The sequence below is a fragment of the Pinus tabuliformis genome, chromosome 5_1 (assembly GCF_031772625.1).
Source record: "Pinus tabuliformis cultivar Carrire ecotype Pingquan chromosome 5_1, CPIR1, whole genome shotgun sequence".
NCBI classification, from domain to species: Eukaryota; Viridiplantae; Streptophyta; class Pinopsida; order Pinales; family Pinaceae; genus Pinus; species Pinus tabuliformis.
Window position 1 is genome coordinate 989230781 of NC_142305.1, and position 9793 is coordinate 989240573.

Below are 9793 nucleotides of genomic sequence, written 5' to 3' on the forward strand. Positions count from 1 at the left end.
TGACCATTCTTCCTTCGTGTGGAAAACACATTACTCTAAAGAGTGAGGAGACTATAGCTCCCATGCAATATATATAGTCTCGTCCAAGGAGTAGGTTATAATCCAAGGGTCCTTGAACAACCATCACGTTCATTTGAACGGTCTTCCCTTTCAATGTAATAGGCACATTGGGGAGGATCCCTAATGGTCGACTGGTTCCTTTATCAAAACATGAGAGATTTCTTATCTCAGGCAAAAGCTCCGGGGAACCCAGTGCTTTCCAAGCAATAGAGGAAAGGATACTCACAGATGCCCCTTCATCAATGATAGTTCCAGCCATTACCATTCTATAAATTTGGACGATGATTCTGAATGGTATACTGGCTGGTAACCGGGGTCTGTCTAGTTGGTTCCAATCAAAGGACACAACCAGGTTGCTTGGTGGTGGGACCGAATACACGGCCAGATACGACCCTGACGATGTTCCTTCCTGCGATAAAGGAATGGGCGCATTGCCCTGATGCTCATCAGAATCTGTGTTGATGAAAAGAATCTGGATGGTGTCATCCTTATTCTCTTCAGTGAGGGTGTCATTTGAAGATGAATCTTCATTGACGGTGTCATTTGAGGATGAAACCTCCGAAGGCGGAACCGGGTCAACTGCCGTATCAACCTTTAGACTTTCGTCTGGTCCGGATTCAGTAGGTTCATTTTCAATGACTGACACTTCAGCTGACCACTTGAGTGGGCCAGCTGTATTTTCAACCAACGAAGGACTTGGCATGAGTTTTTTGTATCCAGGAGGAAGTCTCAACGGTGAAACCAGGCGATCTTCCAAAACTCTCTTCGCTTCGTCTAAGAAGGGACAACGGTGGATGGCGTGATCGCCTTTGCACAGTCTGCAAGGGGATCTTACTCCCCTTCTTTGTCTTGAACCTTCACTTTCGCTGGTTGACGGTAAGCATTCAACATGGCTATCAGAGGTTGATGCTCCCGAATTGTGCAAACGAGGTGACCAGTCCCTTAGTATCCGGGGAATACAGGGACAATCTCTATGGAAGTGGTCTCCTCTACATATGACACATGGCGATTTAGGCCCAGTCTGTGCTGTGTGTGGATTTTTGTCAGATGTCTTTTGCTTGCCCCCAGTCGCCTTAGGCTCCTTCTTCTTCTTCTCTCTCTCCTTCTTCTCCTTCTTCTTCATGGGAGCTTGGCTTTTGCCGGCTCTACCTTGCAAAGATGAAGGATTGGAGGAAGAGTTATAGGAAGTTGAAGGCTGGTGGGCAGTTCTAGACTCATCTAACTATTGACTCGACTGTTCAGGAACCATGGTGTTCTGAACTACATTAGTTGAGAATAGCCAAATCGGCAGGCCAATTGTCAGTCCTGGAAGCGACAATGTGGCCATGTGGGGCGCACCAACTTCTCCCCAAGAGGAGAAAGGACTAGGATTTCCATCATGTGGAATTCCTTTGTTGGGGCGTTCCATGTTCTCAACCTAAAGATCAACGCAGGAATAGGAGGTGATTATGTTCCGTTTAAAATAAATTTTATAACGACGCTTTAGACACAACTTGCTTTTTCACTTTTTAAGAGTCGAGAAAAAGCTAAAGATGACTCTAGTCTCCTTCGATGTTTTAACGAGCCCGAAGTGACAAATGCTCGGATGGACTTTTTCAGTTATAGAGTTTGAAAAAGGCCAAAAGAAACTGCTCTGGAGTTCTAGGCAGAGGGTGTGCCAAACTTTTCGCAAAACCACAGAATACGTTTTACGGTACGAGTGGTCGATCTTCGTGAATGCTGTGTTCACTGCATTGCGATCAGTAGGGCGGCCGACATGGTTTCCTATGGATAAAGGCTTTATTCCTATAGGGGTCTCCCAATATATACGCGACGGTACGTGGGAGCACAAGTCCGTATTGATACTTATCGCTTCACCGTGGAGGAATCACCCAACCACTCAACGCTAAGATATCACGTTTAACGACGCCGGAACACGTCTCTAGCTTAGACCTCTATGTGTTTGCATTATGTTTCAATGCGTTGTTATGTAAATTCAATTTATTTTAAGGTTGATCTTGTTTAGCAGTTTGCCTTTATGGATCACCACGAGATGTATAGTAACACTCCTAAATGCAGCCTAAGATGATAAGCAAGCTTTTCAATCTTTCAACTTTGAAAATCTTAACTACTGAGGGAAAAGAAAGATAACATCTTTTCACACAGATCATAGAGCACACACTAATGCATTTTCCTAAATCAACATGCAAACTGTCATAATGCACATGCACAATGAAAGTATTTCTTTTCTCTTTCTTAATGTTTGTGCGACACAAAAAGAAAGCTGTTGTATAACTTTGAATTCAATTTCAAGTGAAAGTAAACAAGCTTGTCCAAAATCAAAAGACACCTTAAGATTTACTTGTTTCGACACTAGAAATATATAAACTCAAACCATATGGCGAAAGCAAAAGCTCAATCAGCTATGAACAGCAAACAAACTAACTCTTAAGATCAAAACGACACTTTATCACAGGTCTAGATCTAAGAGGCCACAGCAAGACTAGTTCACTTTCGTTATGGGAAACTGTAAATGGCATAAGAAATACACAAAGAAAAAACACAGTTTCTTTATACAACCGAGGCGGAATAGTGGCAAGGAAAGTTGGTTTCAGATAGGTACATTGACTGGTAACAGGCAGCAAAAACAAGAGTGAAAACAGGGCAAGAAATAACAGGAAACCCCAGTAGCACAAGGCAAGACTGGTCCAGCGCAGGTGGTACACAGGAAGTTTGACCTTCAGCGCAGGTAGCCCCTTCGGGAACTGCGCTGAAATGCAGACAGCCTTCACACAGCCTGCACTGAAGAACGAAACTTTCGTTTCTCTTGGTTTCCGGGTCACAGATTGCTCAAAAATTCACAGTTTTTGGCCAAATCAGAAGCTATCAGTCAAGTACACACTAAGGGATGAAAAGGAGGATGAAAAGCTATCACTAAGAGCTTATTAGAGTCCTTGTGGATCAGCTCTTCAAATCATAAACTTGCCCAGAAACTGAGCTAGAGTAGCTGCCCTCTACTTTGCATTTGAAAGATCCAAATGCAGTTCGATTCGGTACTCCCTGTGTTTATGAAATGAATAGCAAAAACACAAACAACCAACAAGATACGATCCCCAGCGGAGTCGCCAATTTGTTGTTGGGAAAAGTATCCAATACGGAATGACCCTATCCCACTCTAAGGGTGATAGTACCTCAGCAACAACCGAATGCAAAGCTATTCAAGATTACTTCTTTATGAGATGTAAGAGAGAGGAGAAAGGGATCCACTAATCGTTATCTTCCGCTAATGGTTGATCCAATCTTCCCTCTTTGCTGCTTGCTCCCAGCTCCTTGCTCTTTCACTGGCCCAGCTACACAAAGATCCTGCAAAAGCACAAGAAAGGGAAACTACAAGAAGCATACATCCATAATTGATTCAAGGATTAGAATAAATCAAATATACAAGCATCAATACGCCATTGAGACACATGCATATAGAAGAACCTCAAATACTTTATTAATGGAAGAAGTAAAGTTCTGAGAGTGTTACAACCATAAAAGGCCCAATCCAGCAACACCTCCCAGCAGAAAGAAATCTCCTCTTCACCTCCTTCAAGCAAATCACCCAATAGTTCTATACTCAAACCAACAGCACTTCCTTACATTCACAAGATTCCAGCCTCCCTAGACCTCATGAGAGAGCTCTATATATAGGAGATTTGGAGAAAGGATGAGTCAGCTTGAGGCTGGCATGAAGCTGACTAGTGTCCTCTCCCACTTCAGTTATTCTTCAGTTCTTGAGTCCACTTGGAGGTTCTTGCTTCCACTTGGAGATCTAGATCCTCTTACTCATCACAAGGCGAATTCCCTGATCCAAGTGTCATTTTGGAAGCTTCCTGGGCATTTGACACCTTGAGGAATGACTGTGCCACTTGGCCAATCTCGCCCAGAGCAGGTAGCCTTCATTTCTTTTGACATTCAGCACAGGTACAGAGTGGATCAGTTGACATTCAGCGCAGATGCTCAGTGGAGCAGTTGACATCATCCAGAATTTGCTTGTTTTTGAGTGTTTTCAGGTGGAGAACTGATATTTAGTGCTGTGGTTTGTTGACCTTGTTCCTCTAGGGGTAGGAACAACATGTTTAGGGACTTTGGATCCCTCAGATTATTGACATTTCATGCTTCATGCTGTAAGGCACAAAAATGTCTATAATAACTATGCACTCAACGAGGAAGGGCATGCTTAATGGAGGGCACATGGTGCAATTCTAAAGGATGAAGGAAGGTCATTGAGGCTTGTTTGTGTGCCATGCACTCAAGTGAGGGTGAGGACTTGGTGGAGGGAACAGAGTGCATAATGAAGTGGGAAGGAGTACCCAATTAATGACTGATGATGTGTTGTGCACTTGGTTGGGTGCAAGGTGCACTTGATCACTGTTGGTGCACCATGCACTCAACTTGGAGTAAGGATTGCTTTAAGGGTGCATTTCAGAAAAGGAAGGATGGAATGTTGCTTTGGAGTGTGTAGGGAGCAATTTGAATAGGGAAGGGGTATCAACTAAGGCTTAAGAGTGTGCCATCCTCTTTCTTGGCCTTAGTGAGCCAAATTTTTTGAAACAAATGTTTTTTCTAAGTCTAGAAGGTTAGGGCAAGGGAAGCACTATGAGTTAAGAGTAAAATCAAGTGTAACACATAGAAACTCATCATAAAAACTTAGACATGATCAAATACTAAGAAATATACATCAAAACACCAGTTTAAAAGCACTCCACAAGTATAATAGACTAAGTGTGTGTGGCCACAACCAAAAGTGTTGTTACAACAAATAAAGGTATTGAAGTGTACCATAGATGTTCTAAACAATGTGATGACACTTAGGAATGATCAAGAACACTTGAAACATGTGAAGTGACATGAAGAGACACTTGCCAACCAAAGCGACACTTGGTATGAAATTTTGGTAGGATCCAAAATTTGAATGTAGTAAAGTTTGGGAGGGTGTTGTAGGGGCGACAACACAATGTCACATGTTTCAAGTTCAAGTTTAGGTTTGACAACGGTGAAGTTCAATTTAAATTTGAATTTTTTTATAAGGTTTAGAGAAGGTTCATCATTAGGTTCAAATACATATATAGACACATAGAAACCATAAAATTCATCAACCTTTCTTATTAATTTATAACCATATATAAAATATATACATGATTAATTAGTATCTATTATTAACTTATTAACTCATATTCTAATACATATAATAAATAATTTATATATGAAAAACAAAAAAAATATAACTAACTGTCATATCATTATGGATCAGTTTGTGAATAGTGACTTGTGAGTCATGATGGTATGACCATGGCTATCAGAGTGTCGACTTGAGTCGGGACTGTGTGACTATGGCCAACAATAAGTCACAACATGTGCCAACAAGTTTCAACCTTCAGCCATTGCCTTTTGCCTCAAGTATGGAGTCACAAATCACCTAACACAACAAATCACATAATGCCATAGTGTAGAGATGAAACCCAAGGGTAAACCAATTTGATTGATGATATGGAGAGGATACATAGATATTAACCATTGAATTTTGATTGGAACTCATAGTAGCACATAAAAGACTTTCGTTCGAGCTGGCAACAACATGTGGAACTAGTGAGTGGCATCAAACTTTAATGAATCTTGTGTCGAACCAAAATAAACTTTTCATTGCATTTTTGAACTTCAACCTAGAAGTTTGGAAAACCTTATGACTTATATTATAAGGACGAGGATGATATATAAACTTAGTTCTCTTTAGGAAGAATACAAAATAGAGTAGGAAAGAAGAACCTAGAAGGGGTCAAAAGAGCAAGCAAGAAGGATTAGATTCATGTTAGGGGAAGAAAGATTTGAACCATATTCAATGCTTCAAGTGTGACAAGCATTTTCACTATGCTTGTTAGTGTCCTAAGAGGAAGAAAGGAAGGGAAAGTTGTGGCAACAAAAAGAGTGTGCAAGAAATGCATAAGCTCTAGGTGTGAACAAGTTGATTGAAAGGTTTGATAATACTTTTTCCATGGTGTTGTGTATTTCCACAAAAAAAAAATATGTGCTAGACGATATGTGGATAGTGGAGTTCCCAGACACATGAAAAAAATATATTTTTAGCAAGTTTCAAGAGAAATATGGAGAATTCTTTGTGGAGGTAAGCGATGGTGAAATTATTATGCTTCTCATTTTTCAAAACGCCTTCCAATGATGTTCTTGAGCTATATTTTTTCTTATATGTTCTTGGGTTGACAAAGAGTTCTCTTTCAAATTCTTGTATAACAAATTTATAGTGTTTTCTTGGGTTTGATTGTCAGAAAATCACCATTAGAGACAATAACCATTGATCTAGTCAAGTTTTGGCTAGAGGAGTGTAAGAAGGTGTCCTTTATAGGCTACTGACAGACCTAGGTGAGCATGTATGGCAAGAAACCATAATGGAGAAGTGTGCCTCCAACATTAAGGAAATAGTTCCAGAATCAACTGTGGAATCAATGATTGATTCTTTGATTACCATTGATGGGATTATGAAGAGTGCCAAGATAATGTTGTTATAGAAGGATTCTCTCGATAAGAGTGAGTTGACCTTGATGAGACTCTTATTGCAATTATAAAAGGATTCTCCCAATAAGATAGAGTTCCCCATTTGTTTCCCTAAATGGGTCAATGCAATCACCACCAACTTTGGATTTCAATATGAACGAGTTTGTACTGATGTTTGATTTTTCTAATTTTGGTGCAAATTTCAATTTGTCATTTGATAGATGTAATACACTCTTCTTGGCCTTGTATACAAATGAGTTCATTATTGAAAGAAATACAAAAAATTCATGATGTGGTTTGTGAATCTTCTAAGTAATGAAGATGGAGTGAAGAATAAATAAGGTTTGTAGGCTATTGATGCAATGTTCCTTGTACATAAGGTTTTCACCTTGAATATTTTGAAGAATTTTCAAAGTTTTGGAGGAAGTGGTGATCTTAATTCATGTTTCTTTGAGTTTGTTGATGATCCATTGTTTGACCAAGCCCCTAGCAAAGGGGAGGTTACAGGTATAAAAGGATAATCTTATTTTTGTTAGAGAACACCTTCCTCAATAAGAGGGAGTGTTAGTTTTTGGTACATTGGAAAGTGTACCCAAGTCTTGGGTGCATACATAGTAGAAAAAGGTATTGTTGCAGGTATGGACAAATAACAACTCAACAAAGAAGGTTTTGGAACAAGTTTGTACCACATAATAAGATATAATAGGTGATACAATTCCATACAAGCACATCCAACAAGATCAATAGATTTGTACAATATTTATTTTCATGTAGCATCATGGTCTGTACATGACACTCAAGGGTTCAGTAGTAGAATAAAGTAGGAGAGAGTGCATCACTATTTGGAGGCTTCAAACCGTGAGAGCACATGCATGCACCATCCATAGATATGCTATCCTTAACAAATTGATGCAAGTTGCATGTATTAGATAGTTTGCATGTGCATTTATTAAATAGGTTTCACTATTTGGAGGCTTCAAACCGTGAGAGCACATGCATGCACCATCCATAGATATGCTATCCTTAACAAATTGATGCAATTTGCATGTATTAGATAGTTTGCATGTGCATTTATTAAATAGGTTTCATGTGAAAGTGCATACAATTTGCATGAATTTAATTTTATAATTTAAGTTGGCATGCATTAGTTAGGTAAGGCACATGTGGCCTAGCTTAATTCATTAAAGTACATGTAGGTTGGTTATTAAGGTGCATATATCAAGGAGGATGCATGATTGCATGCCTTAGTCATCTCTAGTTGAAGCATTGCCATGCATGTGTCCATGTTCATTTTACCTACTCTTCTTCTCAATCTATAAAAGAGAAGGCAAAGGTGTAGATTTGTTCATTCAATTTTTAGTTTAGTAGTTACCAACTTAACAATGCATTGTTTTTCCGATAACAATTTTTCATTTTCAAAATGAATGAAAAGAAATGACTTTTTTTTCACAATCATCTATTGAGTTTTCATTATATATATTTTATAGTATGTGTTTTTAGATTCTATCACTTACTATATAGTGTAGTTTTGGGTGGTCTTCAATTTTCCACTATTTATTTTTATGTAGGAATTATTTTAGTCTAAAAGTATATTCACCATAGTTTAGAAAATATAACATGGTAATGTACCTAATTTGACTAAAATTTCTCTCTTGTTGAAGAGGGAATTGGATATTTCAGTTTTTTTGTACATGGGCGAGGTGTTTGACCTAAGATAACTTGTTAGGTGTGAAACCCTAGTGCACTTGGGAAGAAGAAACTAAACCTTGGTACAGTGATCTACTTTATTTTTTGTGGATTGGATGACTTAACATCCTAGCTTGAGACACATTCTCCATGATCTATTGTTTATCTACTAAATTATGTTAGTTGTTGGGTGGTATTCAAATATGGTGGCATCAAGACATATGACAAGAAAATCTTTAGGGCCTTTCATGAGCAAGTGGGAGTAATGAGCATGGAATTGGATAATGATGCCACTTGTCCCATAAATGGATTAGGTTCCATTTCCTTCTAGAGAAAGAAAGTAATTTTTGAGTTGAATGATGTTTTTTTTGTTCTTAGCTTGAAGAAATATATTATTTTAGTTTTTTGTACAAAAAACTTGCTTTGTATAGTTGCTTTGAAGATCAACTATGCATTTTCAATTATTATAGTCTAGTAACTCAGAGGATTTTGGCTAGAGGTGTGTAGGATTGTGGCCTTTACAAGTTACTTGCTAATACTATGGCACTAGTGCACGAAAATAGGAAGCTAGGCAAGTCTTCCAGTTTTGACGAAGCATATGCATACCATGTATTGTGAGATTCCATAAAGATAGGTTTAAAACCTATTGTCGAACCAATCATTGATTCCAAGATTTCCACTTATGGGAGATTCACGGAGTATCAACACAAGGTTAGATTAGGGAGTTAACCTATATGAGTCTATTGCTTCCATTACGAAAGGATTCTCTCAAAAAGATGGGGTTGAACTTGTTGAGGTATTTGCTTCATATGTTAGAGTTTTTTAGGTGCATGGGCAAGATAAGTATCCATATTTTGTTGGAGGCCCTATGTGAGTTGATGTTTGCAGTGTAAGTTTGTTATTTTAGGATGGATGAGACTTGTGCATAGTTATATCTTGTCTTGGTCCTTTGCATAGACAATTTTATTTTTGCAGGATATTGTAAACAACTTATGATGTGGTGGGAGAATATTCTACCCTAAGAAGCTTATATGAGGGATGATTGAGTTTGGCATGTTGTTGGTATATGGTTATTTTCCTTCATATTATAGATGATCAATGTTCTTTGAAGGTTCAAGATGCAATGATAATTTCTTGGTTTGTTCAAGAATATGTGGTAGGTTCCAAAGTTGGCCAGAGTCCCTATAACATGTCAGAGTATTCACCAAATTAACCACCCCGGATGTTAGATTTTGTTGCAGATACAAAACTACCAAAATAGAGTCTTGAATGTGGTAAGGGAAAGCAGACAAAAGAGAATTTGGCCCACTAATTTTGATGAGGATTAACTTTGTTGACCACTCCAAAACTCTATGTCTCAAGCTTAGATGAATGCATACACTTCGAACATGAAAAGAGTTCAGTAGATCATGATATACATTGATTTTTCCCCATATCTCTATTAGGTTAATGCGAGCAGGCCTCCTCTGACCTTGATACCATTGAATTCAATTTTTTTAACAAGCTAAAGTCCTCAAAC